Source organism: Hyperolius riggenbachi, chromosome 7 (genome assembly GCF_040937935.1).
Source record: "Hyperolius riggenbachi isolate aHypRig1 chromosome 7, aHypRig1.pri, whole genome shotgun sequence".
Lineage (NCBI taxonomy): Eukaryota > Metazoa > Chordata > Amphibia > Anura > Hyperoliidae > Hyperolius > Hyperolius riggenbachi.
This window is the reverse complement of record NC_090652.1, coordinates 153,237,368-153,251,864: the sequence shown is the minus strand read 5'-3', so window position 1 is coordinate 153,251,864 and position 14,497 is coordinate 153,237,368. Positions and strand designations below refer to the sequence as shown.

The following is a 14,497-nucleotide window of genomic DNA, read 5'->3' as shown; positions in this document are numbered from 1 at the left end:
ATTAATGGGGGGCCCCCAATGTAAAACTCGCACGGGGGCCCATAGCTACGACACTGATAAAAGTGTTGTCGGTAATGAGAATCCGTGCAAGAAAACACCGCTGGCGGTATTTTAGACTTCTGTGTGGTCATTCATGAAAAAGTGTACAGGTGCGATAGCAGTGCGGAGATTTCCCGAACTAGGCTGGCGGTAGGCTTGCGGAAACACAGGAAGCTGCCGAGTTGATACATTTCTCCATGTTCCGCTCTACTGCAGCTGCCTGGGAGGTCTGTGTCTCCATTAACTTAACATGGTTATCGCCACATCCAAGGGAGCAGTATTTGCCATCCTCATACCGCTTGCGTAAATCTTTATGAATTAACATTTTGTTACATTTGTTAAGATAGTCACCGCACAAGGCGGTGATTTAGCGCTCTGCTCGGGAATGTCAGCTTTTCATGCGGAAAGAGCCTTTATGAATGGAGATTTTGCTATGTGTTCGGTAAAGTCAGCTGTTTCAGCATTTCCGCATGCGGAAATGCTTTATGAATGATACCCAAAAAGTGGGATTGTATGTTGTTGCACTAGGTTTTCTACTGTAATGGTCAGTCCCATCGCCACTCCTGAGTGACTGATCAATCCACCCACCCAGCAGCTAAATGATGACAGGGTAGGAAGCAAGTTGTACTCTAGTAGCTAGCACAATTCTCCCATGAAGTCATAATACATACCTCCTAACTTTTTGAGATAAGAAAGAGGACACTTAAGCCACTCCCCTGATCACGCCCCTGTTACAACCCTAGTCACACATACCATGAAGATCTCATAAGAAAAATATGTTGTTTTATAATTCAAACCACACTGGTCCTATTTTATCCTGGTTCATTTTCCTTCATATGAACATTTTAAAATTAGTAATATATCAATTTAAAGGATGGGGAATCAAGTTTAGAGTCAAACACATATATATATATATATTACATAGGAAGTCCTCAAAGAGGGACACATGAGGAGGAAAGAGGGACAGGGCTCTCAAAGAGGGACTGTCCCTCCATAAGAGGGACAGTTGGAGCTATGATAATATGATCCACTATGTTGCTTCTACACACTGCTTATGACTAACTTATTATCCTGGTTGCTTTTACAATTAGATTTGTACAACACTGGTTTTAGTTGGGCATCAAAGAAAGCAATGAAATAGCATATTAAGCATCAAAAATAAATAACATACGCAGCTGCAGTCCCACTTCTCTCCCATTTCTGCATGCTGTGTGTCCACTCTCTCTCTCAGAGTTCTTCCTTAGCTCCACCTTCCATTTCCTCGCCTCCACCCAGCTCACTCACTGCCCGCCCCCTGATTGCTGGAGTGCAGAACTTCACTTATCTTCCTCTCTGGAAGGTGACTGTCAGAAGCTATTGTCATCACATGCCCGACTTGGCAGAGTGTGGAGAGTGCCGAGAGGATCAGTGTATGTATACAGCCTTTGCTTAGATAATAGTGTGTGCTCTGTGCTCAGCTACCACCTGCAGCACAGCCAGAACTTGTTCTTATTACCGTGTGACAGGAATAACTTGACCATTCACTGTGATAGGGGGGAAAGTTACGCTTACCATATCAATATTTTTACTGTATAGGTAATATTTATCCTGTACAATCAACATATACTAGCAATGTAAGCCTTTGATGCTGTGTCTGACTTAAATAGAAAATGTAAAGTTAATTGTGACCATTGCTGTTATGTGCTAGCGTATATGCATAGAGGACGTGTGTGTGTTTTTTTTTATTTTTTTTTTGTAGGCTAGTTTCACAGTAGGACGTTGGCATAGCATTGTAACGTGTAGCCTTATGGTAACGCATTTAGTTTCAGTGCGTTTCTTCTAAACGCACGCCAGGTACAGGTAAGCATACTTTTTATTGCCTACATGCTTACTATACCTACTTAATGCGACAGCAACACAGTGTTAATACGCGTAACCACTTTTTTGTTGCATTGTAATGTTGCGTTGCAACTTTAACATTGCATCACAACCCAAAGACCTACTGTGAACTTAGCCTGAATGGTTATTAATGCCATAGCTGGCGTTTAGTCAATGGGTAAATACCAACTAAACTTCTAAATAATTCCAATTCTTTTATGTACCAGCGCCGTTGAAATAGGAGACCAGGGTTCGAATCTTGGCTAGAGTCAGTAGCTATTCAGTAAGGAGTTCAAGGCAAGACTCCCTAACACTGCAGGGTGGCCTCTTGAGCGCGTCCCAGTGGCTGCAGCTATTGAGTGCTTTGCGTCCAACAGGAGAAAAACGCTATACAAATGGTCGGAATATTATTATTATTATGTAAAAGTTACCTCGATCCGACTTTTTTTTTTTTTTTTTTTTAATTTATTTTTGTGTGTGTTAGTTTTGGGTAGTGTGGAAAAGGCTCAGACCCTCATTAGGGTTTTATTTCTGTGTGCCTCCCTACCTAGGGGAATATTTTCTACTTTTAGACGAAGTTCACAACTGGGTGCTTTCTGCTTGTGATTCATGCTTTGCTGATTACCGGCAATCAACAAAGCGCTGCTGCACAAGTGATCCTATGGGATTGCTCACACTGGGGTGATTGTGGCACAGTTGCGTTTTCAGGGGAATGCAAACGTGCTGCCTGTAGCATTTTCCCAGCATTTCACTTGAATGAGAATCGCAAAATGAAATCACCAAAAAGTCGCTAACCATCTCAACGGCAAAACGCGATTGAGAGTGGGAATGGGGTCTAAGTGCTATTTCCATCAAAAAGTGTGATTGCAGTGCTGAGATGCGATTTTCTTCATTTAACTATTTCCCGACCATGTTGTGCGTGCATACCTGCTTGGATGGCGGAGCTCCGCTATCGCCACTAGGAGACTGTTAGACGGCGAAACCGCAGTCTATTTACTAAGTACAGTGCTGCGATTTAAGGCAGTGCTTTACAGGGGACAGCTGAGTGACACGGCTGTCCCCTCCAGAGGCAGGGAAGTGATCGGCTGTCATAGGCTGAATCCTATTACAGTTGATCACGCTGATTGGCTGGCGGGGGGAGGGAGGGGGACCCACAAAAAAAATACACATTTTTATTTAAAAAATAAACCAATATTTGCAAAAAAAAAAATACACATTGGGGGGGGGGGGCGATCAGACCCCACCAACAGAAAGCTCTGTTGGTGGGGAGGAAAGGTGGCGGGGGGAAATCACTTGTGTGCTGAGTTGGACAGCCCTGCAGCGAGGCCTTAAAGCTGCAGTGGCCTAATTTGAGAAAAATGGCCTGGTCTTTAGGGGGGTTTAACACTGCGGTTCTCAAGTGGTTAAAATGCATTTCCCCCGCGTTTTTCGGCAGCTAGCTAATAGCAGCCAATCGCAAGTGCATGAAAAATGCAGCATGCAGTGCTTTACCTAATCCCTGTGAGTCCAATCAGCATGTTAATCGTGGTGCCCTTGTGATCAGCAAAATGTGAGTGCTCCGATCATTGAATCAGAGTGCAGCCGGTGGAGAAGGACCCTTACTCCACTCCAAGGGGAAAAACATATTGTTTGCTTAGTACCAGGGCGGTGGAGTCAGTACAAAAATCATCCGACTCCTCAGTTTATGAAATCACCGTTCCGACTTTAATACCGACTCCAGGTACCCAAAATGGTTCCGACTCCTCGTCTCTGACTCCTTAGTCTAATTCTTACCAGGGTTGTGGATTTGGTACAAAAATCATCCGACTCCTCAGTTTATGAAACCACCGACTCCAACGCCGGCTCTAGGTACCCAAAATGGCTCAGACTCCAACTCCGACTCCACAGCCCTGCTTAGTACAGTGTGAAAATTGGGTAATTCTTTAAAAAAAATATTTTTGTCTGTCCATGCATGCATGGACATGGGTTTCCAAAAATTCACTACCTGGGACCTCCATCATGGATATCCATGGCTTCAACATCAACCATGGTCATCTTCATATTAGAAAGTTACTGCAATCCTCATTTCTGTGAGATTCTATTATTCCTCAATATTAAAAGGTCTTGTTTGTTCTGGTTCTTTACCACGAGAGGAAAGGTGCCCTCCCCGGGTAGTTGCTGACACTTGGCACGGCATTAGAAATGTGAACGCCCCCTATGGAGTCACATCTGAGCATGTCTGCAGCGGAGCACTGAAAAGTGGCCTTAATGGATTTCCTTCTCACTTTAGGAAGTGAGACTTTTTGCTATGTGGCAACACAGACAGCTTCCAAAGAAGTACCAAGTCCTTTCCATGTTACTGAAAAATCTTATAAGCATTTTTATTTTAAACGTGGCTTTAAAGGATATCCGAGGCCGAATTAAGAAGTGTGCTTTCACTTACCTGGGGCTTCTTCCAGCCCACTGCAGTCTTGTAGCTCCCTCGTTGTTCTTCTGGTCCCCTTCATTGATGTGCTGTAAAGTATGCAACCCAGTTGAGTTGCACACTACTCAGGTTATGCGCTAACCTGGTGGCGTGACTGCTTGATTGCGTTCCCCTGGCTGGGAATATTGTGTATGCGCTGCTATGAGTTTTAAGGAATTGTAAGGGCCTGTTTCCACTTGTGCGGTGCGAATTCGTTGCGGAAAACACGAAAAACAAATTTGTATGCGATTTCGTACGTGTTTGTATGCAAATTTTAACGTGAATTCGCGTACGTTCTCACATATTTGTTTTTTGTAAGTAGGCGAATGTAACCATGTCAGTGCCTGTGTGCTTTTACATTGATTTTAGGCGAAAATGTACACGAATGTCCCATTAATTAAATTGCATGCAAATTCTGATGGCTCTGCTGTGCAGATTTTTCCTGCACAGCAAACCGCACAGATTTCCTGACAAGTGGAAACAGGCCCATTTACGATCATTGGCTATGCGAATCTGCATGCAGAAAACGCATGCAGATTCGCTATAGTGGAAACGGGCCCTAAATGTGAAAAATACTGACAGCCACGGGAGTGCGATCAAGGAGGAATACCTCTGGGTGGTGGGATGCACAGTAGTGCATGACTCAGATGGTTTGCGCACTTTACCAGGCCTGACAGCAGATCGAGAGACCTACAAGACTATGGGAGGCTGGAAGAAGCCCCAGGTAAGTAAAAGAAAATGTTTTCATTTCGCCTACTTAAAGTAAACATCTCAGGTAGTAGAATTACATACTAGGAAGCTTTATCACTTAAAGCAAACCTGCAAGTTTAGATTGTATGATACTTACCTCAGTAGAAGGAAGGATCCTCCAGAAGCTTCCCACGTCCACCTTCAGACCAACTCTGCACAATGGTACCACCTGGAAGTTCATGCCCACGCTCCCGTCTGTGAACGATGGGAGCATTCAAGTGCTGTATTGTTGGGGACGGGGAAGCCCCTGGATTATCCAGAAGCTTCCCTCTACTGATGTAACGCTGGGGGGGTCATACTTTCTGACTATCCAGCACACCAAGGTTGATGTCAGAATCCGCTCTGCTGGCCTTGATTCCCTGGACAGTTTGGTTTCCCATGCAGGTTGCATAGTTCAGTCCTGGGAAAAGAGGCCTTTTTGTCAGTTTGCAGGATTTGGGAGGCTTACTGCTGTAGTGTCTGATTTGCATTCACTTATCTTGCAATCTGCTTGTCTGCTTCCTTTGTAGGTTTTCAGTATAAATGTCACTTCCTCCCAGAATTCCTGGCTCGTCATGGTTTCTGTTTAGTGGGACTAACCTTAGAGCCTCTGCCTCTTTGTATCTTGTTGCTAATATTCTAGGGTAGTTAATTCTTGGGGAATGCACTTTGCGCTCCTACTAGTGCAGTCAGGTTCTGTATTATTTGTACTGCCTATTCTTGTTTTGTCTTGTCCTGTCCTTGCGATTGTACTATCTCCTGCGGTGGCTGATAGTGAATCGTTCAGTCCTGTTCCTTGATCGCATTCGCCCTAGCGCTAGAGGCAGTGGGTCTCCCTTGTTTGTGTCTTGGAGTATAACCTTAGCAGCGGTTGCTACTGGTTACTCCTTCAGTCTGTTTTGTCTGGAACGAACGCTTGCTGTTGTTTGGTGTTAGGCAACCGATTTGCAAGCGTTCCCGCTATCTGTTTGTCTTTGTTCTCTGTGTTCATTTGTTAGTCAAGGTTGGTATGTTTTGTCACTGTTGCGCATAACGTGCGGTGACCGCGTTTAGTTAGTTCATTTGTTATTTTCCTTGGCGTTTAGATTGTAGTTATTTGCTGTGTCTACCTTTTATTCAATTCATGTTCTGTCTTTGCTCAGTCTTGTGTTGCTGATAGCAATCGCCTCTCTTGCGATTAGCTTTCTCTCTCTGGTCTGTTCTGTTGTGATATGTCTACCGTAGCTGGGTGGTGACTAGATTGGTAGACATTCATATAATCTGTCTCTGTTCTTGCCTTCTTTTGAGTTGCTACTTGTTTAGATTACCTGGTGTTGCTTTATCCTGCAATTTCAATCTGGCATCTGTAGATGTACAAAGGATTGGTTCCTCTGTACTCCACAGCTCCACCTGCTGGTTGGAATTCCCCTCTACAAATATATACTGGGTACTTTGCTTCTGTGATTGTGGGGATTTCCCTCTGCTTCAGCGCACGTGATGTGTGCCGACTGGAAATCGCCCCCAGATCATTACAGTTGAGAGCTGAATTAAGGAAGAGGCTACACAGGCTGCCCAGAGCAACTGCAGCTCTGGGCTTCTGATAAGACGCAATGGCAGCCCAGTGCGATGTTGCGCTGCCCTTGTAGTAACAAACATTCAGACAGATACTAGACAGACTGGAGTGAGGTAGCCAATAGCAACCACAGCAATGGCTACCTCGCAAGGACAGGACTAGAAAGACAGAATCGTCAGGCAATAACAGAGTCAACACGACAGGCAAGAGCAGGAACACAGATAGATATACAATAGATATGATTTCCTAGTAAAGTACAATTTACAGCTATCAATGAAACTACAAGGACTGACTAACATATGTATATATCGGCGATGAACCAATATATGACATAAGCACAGAAGACTGGCTAGGATCAAGAACAATACAACGAACAAGGCTAGGTAATACAAAATCTCGGGACTAGGAGTAGGTATATATGTCCCCGTGGGAAATATATAACGTAGCTCCACAGGATAACTGAACTAAAACAAGGAATATATTTTACAATATCGAGGGACCCAGTAACAGCCTAGACAGAACTGAAACTATGACGGGCGGAGCACGCTTGCAGGAAGCAACCCTTTATACTGAGGTCATCCAATGAGGGCAGAGATGCAAATCTCCACACAGGTGAATGGTAATCAGTCACAAGCTGACAGCCAGAAAAGGCAGACAAAACTATGCAACCTGCATGAAAGTAACTACTACTCAGCTGCAACAGACAATGGCCTCAATTCACTAAGCTTATCTCCTGTCTTTAATAATCTTTCTAGAGTTATCATCATGGTGATGAGGCATGTCATATTCAGGAAACATTTTACCTCAGACAAACCTAAATTTACCTCTCCTGTCTTTAAGTTAACTCTTCAATCCTTAAAATAACTCCAGAGTTAGTGTATTGAGCCAATGGCCTCAATTCACTAAGATCATGCTGGAGATAATATAAGGCAAGAGAAAACTTACCTCCACACAGTGAGAGCGTTATCTTATCTCTTCATTCCTTAAGTTACCTCCTCTGTAGTTATTTTCACATGCAGTTAATTAACAGCCTGTCTTTAACTTTAGTATTCTGGAGTTATTTTAAGGATTGAAGTGTTAACGTAAAGACAGAAGAGGTAACTTTAGGTTTGCCTGAGGTAGAATGTTTCCTGAATACTACATGCCTCATCACCACGGTGATAACTCTAGAAATTTTATTAAAGACAGGAGATAAGCTTAGTGAATTGAGGCCAATGTCTGAATTCATAACAGCATCCCAAGCTGCCCAGAACTGCAGAGCAATTGCAAACGTGACTCACTGCAAAAGCACAACCGAATGCAGACTGACAAGCTGGAACTGTCCATTTACGGCTCCACCTGCAATTATTTATTTATTTAATTTGCAATAGACAGAACATGTCACAGGAGGAATCCTAACAGTACCCCACCCCCCTTTAAAGGCGGCTTCCAGGCGCCTATAGAAACTGGCATAATTTTCTTGAACCAGCCAAACCAAAAAATCAGATGCGGAAAATCCAGCAAACTGTTCTGACAATTCATGAAGGTCGAGACAGCCCGACAAGACCAAATTCCAGAATCTGTCTCACCAAGACTGGACCAATCGAAACCAGAACCTATAGAACCATGCCCATCAGTTCTACAAGCCCCAGTGTGATATCCATCAGAACCGTGATTTCCAGGAAGAAAACCCCCGAAGCTCTCTGAGCAATACCCACCACCTTCCAAGGACTGTCCAAAATACCAAACCCTTTGCAATGCCCACTAGAACTGTTATTACCAACACAAAATCCACTGTTGAACCAGTCTAAGGTACCAGGACAAGTTTCCTCAGAGATCTCCCACAACACTTTGAAGTTCCATAGAGATCCCAAAAGGTTAGAACGCCCCTTAGGCTCACATGGAGAACTATCAAGAACCCCTATGGAACCTAGGGCAATTCCAGAGTCAGGGTTACAAGGACAAACATCAAGATCAGGGCTTTCAGGTACCAGAACCATCTCTGGGCATGCAGGCAGACTGGCAATATCAGAACATGTCTTCACTAAGGAAGCATCTGGGTATGCTGATGCATTAGACACACTTGGGCATTCTGGCACACAGAGCACATCTTGGCACACTGGTACAAGAGAAACCTCTGGGCATGTCAGGGAACTGTGAACCTCAGAGTCAGTCACGGTAGGACCGAAACCCGGATCGGGCAGAAAATCATCATGACTAGACTTCACAGCTACTAGACTCTCACTAAAGAATGCAGAATCAGACTTAGATGTTGCTGATTCTAGCAAGGTTAACAAATCCTGTTCAGGGGCATCAACAGGACAGGACAAATCCTCTGATGTATGCACCGAACTAGATAGGGGTTCCACAACTTCCTCTGGACTGGACAGCGAATCATCTAGTACACTTGATTGGAGCTCCAAAGGGGCTGCAAAACAAGTCAGTATTGCAGCAACCCCCACTTAACTGGGCAAAACTGAGGAACTCACTAGACAGGAAGGGGACTCTGGAACCTCTGCCACACCGGCCAGAGAACCAGAATTTTCCAAGATACAAGGCAGGGTTTCAGGAACACTTACTAAACCGGACTGAAAATCTGAGACTTCTATTATTTTTACCAGAGAGTCAGAATTATCCATGTTACAGGGCAAGACTTCTGAAACATTCAGAGGATAGGGCTGGAGTTCCCCAGCTGCTACAACATCGGACAGGGACTCCACAACCTTAGTAATATCAGACTGTGTACAGGGCAATGTATCCAAAATACCCTCTGACGAGGACAATGCTTCAGTGGACAAAGATTCATCAAGTTTATTTAGAGTAGACTGTAATTCTAGACAGCTGCTAAACAGGTGAATATTACTGCGACACCCACTGAGGTAAGCAGTGCCTCTGAGTCCTCTGCTAGAGATATTGAAGCATCCAAAGTCCTGGGTGAAGCATAAGACTCTGCGACCTCAGCTTCACTGGACAGGATCACTGAACAGTCCATATTGCAGGGCAGAACCATGGAAGCACCTGCTGGACAGCATAATGATTCTGTAACCTGAGCTTCATTGGACAGAACTACTGCGCAATTCATGGTACAGGGCAAATTTACTGGAACATTTTCTGGACAAGGCAATGATCCTGTGATTTCAGATTCACATAACAGATGCCCTGAACCGTTCATGGAACCAGAGCGAGGTGTTGAAACAGGAAGATCAGGACACAATGTTTGTGCATCTGATCCACCGTTCAACTGTAAATGGAAAATTCAGATGCTGGGGTTCTGAGGTTGCTAAACATGATTGCTGAGACTCAGTAGCTGATGTAGTGCATCTATTAGTGTCTGCTGGACCATATGGTTTGCAGGATGCAGAAAACAAATCAGTAGGAATCTGTTTGTATTTTTTCGCAAAACTTTTTGCGATTAATTTAACAAATTCCAGAGGGTCATCAAAAACCTCCTCATTTTCATCAGCCACATCCTCAGCCCAAGTTCTCATCTCGCGATCAAGTAGGTATAAGATAATAAACCTGGACTGCTGAATTGCTGTAGCTGATCTGAAAAAAGAACAGGAATTCAAAATTTTGCAATTATGCAAGAAAGTCGGAAAATACCGTATTTTTTTCGGACCATAAGACGCTCCGGACCATAAGACGCACCTAAGTTAAGAGAACAAAAATCAGGGAAAAAAAATAAATACTAAACCTGGTGCGTCCATGGTGCAGGGGAGTCTTTGGACCGTCTGCCCCCAAGCTGTCTCTGTACTCTATTAAAGAGAGTCTGAAGCGAGAATAAATCTCGCTTCAGACCTCATAAATAGCAGGGGCACGTGTGCCCCTGCTAAAACGCCGCTATAGCGCGGCTTAACGGGGGTCCCTTCACCCCCAAATCCCCCTCGATACACCCGGGGAGCGCTTCCTGGTTGGGGCAGGGCTAACCGCCGCAGCCCTGCCCCACGCGCGTCTGTCAGCGCGTATCTCCGCCTCTCCCCCGCCCCTCTCAGTCTTCCTTCACTGAGAGGGGCGGGGGAGAGGCGGCGATGCGCCGCTGACAGACGCGACTGGAGGCAGGGCTGCAGCCGTTAGCCCTGCCTCCAGGAAGGGAAATTCTGCGACCTTTCTACGACACACTTTTGCGGGGGGTGGGTTGGGGTGAAGGGACCCCCGTTTAGCCGCGGGATAGCTGCGTTTTAGCAGGGGCACACGTGCCCCTGCTATTTATGAGCTCTGAAGCGAGATTTATTCTCGCTTCAGAGTCTCTTTAAAGAAGATCCAAAAGTGCATAAAGGCACAAAATGATGAACCAATACATTATGAAGTTCCAATACATATATAACTTTATATCATTAACAATTATAGCAGCAATGCTGATGATAAAACATGAAGGGTCTGAGCAGTGAAAAATAAAATCTGTAGTGCTCTAAATCAAAGACAGGTGTCAGAAAAGATGGACATTACAAAGCAAATTGCACCAATCATCCCTCAAATAGATTTCTGTTCATGGCAACCAGAGGAACCATGAGCAAAAGACCCCAGTGAGGAGAGGAAGCAGAGGAGCAACATGTGCAGAAGAGAGCTTACCAGCGGAGGAGGACTCCTGCACCGCGATCGTGCTTCACAGGAACCGTGGGCAAAGACCCCAGTGAAGAGGGAAGCAGAGGTGCTATGTGGACGAAAGACAGCTTACCGGAAAGAGAGAGTGTAGAAGGCACACATGCTTACAATGCGATTGTACCTCCCCGCTTACGAGCGGCTTCTTCCTGGCACGCCCCCTGCCTGTATTGGCTGCTTGCCCTGCAGTACATGATGATTGGCCAAGACGGGACTTCTTGATCCCACCCGCGGAGGTGTCGGGGCTATAGCCATAGGCTCATACATCGCCGGGGGCGGGACCTTGACATCCCGTCTCGGCCAATCACCATGTACTGCAGGGCCGGCAGCCAATACAGGCAGGGGGCGTGCCAGGAAGAAGCCGTTACGATCGCATTGTAAGCATTGAGCCGTCTGCACTTTCTTCCCGATGCGCCAAGGTCCCGCCCCCGGCGATGTATGAGACTATGGCTGTAGCCCCGACACCTCCGTGGGTGGGATCAAGAAGTCCCGTCTTAGCCAATCATCATGTACTGCAGGGCAAGCAGCCAATACAGGCAGGGGCGTGCCAGGAAGAAGCCGGTCGTTAGCGGGGAGGTTTCGATCGCATTGTAAGCATGTGAGCCTTCTACACTCTCTCTTCCCGGTAAGCTGTCTTTTGCCCACATAGCACCTCTGCTTCCCTCTTCACTGGGGTCTTTGCCCACAGTTCCTGTGAAGCACAATCGCGGTGCAGGAGTCCTTCGGCTGAGGTCGTTTGCTCATGGTTGCTCTGAACAGAAATCTATTTAAGGGACCGTTAGCGCTATTGCTATCATCCCCATCTTTTTTGACAAGTGTCTCTTTGATTTAGAGCACTAGGATTTTATTTTTCATTGCTTTGACCCTTTATAAGCATTAAGTACCCGTGGACACACCTCGGGTATTGCACTCCGGGAGGCTGGGGGTGTGTCAAAACATACATTCGGACCATAAGACGCAGTGACTTTCCCCCCTCTGTTTTGGGGGAGAAAAAGTGCGTCTTATGGTCCGAAAAATACGGTACTTCTTGCCTCCATTATGTGTGTGCACCTTCTTTTGGTTGTGGAGAAAACAAGCTAGCAGGTGGTGTTGTTGTTATGAGCAAAACAGTAGTAGCATTTTTCTTTACAGAGGGTAATTGCTTAGGGAGTCTCAGCATCCCAGGATCAAAAATGCAACGTCTTAAGTTAGTATGACTACACAAATGATTGGTTACTATGGGCAATGGAGAGACCAAATTGACATTGGTTACTGAGTGTTGCTCATACTGACTCCCATAGTTATCATTCAAGATCTCATTCCATGCATCAATTACCGGAATCACAAGGTCATGCACACACAGATTCATTTTAATCAAAGAAGAAGCAGTCTCAAGGCATGCATGGAAAACCATGTTGCTCTTAGCAGTGTAAAATTCATAGAAATACTCTTGATCAGTCTCCAATTCATAAATCAAGGCTTCAATTTCCCATTTTTCAAACAAAGGATCCCATTCACTCTTATCAGGAACTAAACAATCACTCTGGGCATCATTTACAGCCAAACCAGTCTGCAGGAAACTAGCTGGAGTGAACTTGGCTTGGTTCACTCCTAACCGAGAATTAACACGATTGCCTGAATTACTAGGATATTTCCTATTCTTAAAGCGGTATCGTCACCATAAAAATCAAATTTCAACAGCAACTGGTCTGAGTGTATTAAGAGATAAAGATGCTAATCCTGCATTCAGAACTTTCAAAACTTTTTCTGCTGTTATGGTTTGCAGTTATCACATACTTAAGGAGCACTGGCCATTTAGTAGTCGGTGCCAAAGAATTGCATGCTGGGGGTTCTTTTTATCTATAATGTATTCCTCCTCTTTCCTTTATTTCCCTGCCTAGCTGCTTATCTGAAACACGATCCCCTATTCACTTGTGTTTACAAGCAAGGCTGAGGCGACTCAGCGATTGGAGGAGACAAGAAAAAAAAGTAAAGGGCAGAAATGACATCACGAGTTAGCCTTAACTGTGGGCAAAAGACATGGCCCCCACCAGGAACAGAATTCTTGTAATTTACTATATAATATTCACTGAAATCAAAACGTGGACAGTATAATACATGTGTTATGTAAGTAGATCAAGTATTTATCTACTTATATATGTGTTTTTTTCCCTGGCATAGTATGGCTAATCCTACTGCTTTAAGAATATCCAGGACTTGTGTAACAAGTGTTGAACTGCAGAATATGTAAACTTTCTTTGCTGTACAAACAATTTGATTTGCTCAGTACTCTGAAATATTTCCTCATAAGAATAGTCAGACAATTCTCTTAAGCAGAAATCTTTATTCTCCCTGGCTAGCACGGAAAGGTCATTGGTAGTTTCATATGTCCATTTGACTCCTGTGAAAGACAATTGCATTTCATTATCTGCTAATGACAGAGTCTGATGTGTAATTTAATGCAAGGTTTTAGACTTTGCTGCATACGGATTGCTTTTAAATGCTGCTGAATGTACATTTTGATTGACTAGCAATCAGGAGTTCATGAAGAGGATATGGCAAAGCAGTTATGCGTAACCAGTAATGAATTACAAAGGCTAGAAATTCAAAAGGTCTTTCTTTCAAGTTGCTGTGGTCCAAAACATCATAAGCCCACAAAAACAGGTCCCCTTTGAACAGGAAATAAACTAACTGGGACGCCCAGGTAGAAACAGATGTAGCGTGGAACTCTGGGTTTGACAAAAATCTAACACATTCATGCACAAATTTGTCTGCAGATTCAGGGTCAAGTTTTTTAAATCTTTTAAAAGACAGGGAACCATAACACACAGTGTCAGAGGCCTCCTCCATGCAACTCTGTGTTGGGCCCGTCATAATGTAACACTGGGGGGGGGGGGGTCATACTTTCTGACTATCCAGCACAGCAAGGTTGAGAGCTGAATTATGGAAGAGGCTACACAGGCTGCCCAGAGCAACTGCAGCTCTGGGCTTCTGATAAGACGCAATGGCAGCCCAGTGCGATGTTGCGCTGCCCTTGTAGTAACAAACATTCAGACAGATACTAGACAAACTGGAGTGAGGTAGCCAATAGCAACCACAGCAATGGCTACCTCGCAAGGACAGGACTAGGAAGACAGAATCGTCAGGCAATAACAGAGTCAACACGGCAGGCAAGAGCAGGAACACAGATAGATATACAATAGATATGATTTCCTAGTAAAGTACAATTTACAGCTATCAATGAAACTACAAGGACTGACTAACATATGTATATATCGGCGATGAACCAATATATGACATAAGCACGGAAGACTGGCTTG

At 44.6% G+C, this 14,497-nt stretch overlaps 1 protein-coding gene across 1 annotated transcript in view; it reads left to right on the top strand.

Moving 5' to 3' along the window:
* Positions 1–1,368: 1,368 nt before the first annotated feature.
* LOC137524651 (multidrug resistance-associated protein 1-like) overlaps positions 1,369–14,497 on the top strand; it is a 162,133-nt gene continuing 149,004 nt past the window's right edge. The window contains exon 1 of the mRNA XM_068244765.1: positions 1,369–1,448. The gene's annotated coding sequence lies outside the window, so the exon portion shown is untranslated. The remainder of the gene's footprint in view (positions 1,449–14,497) is intronic.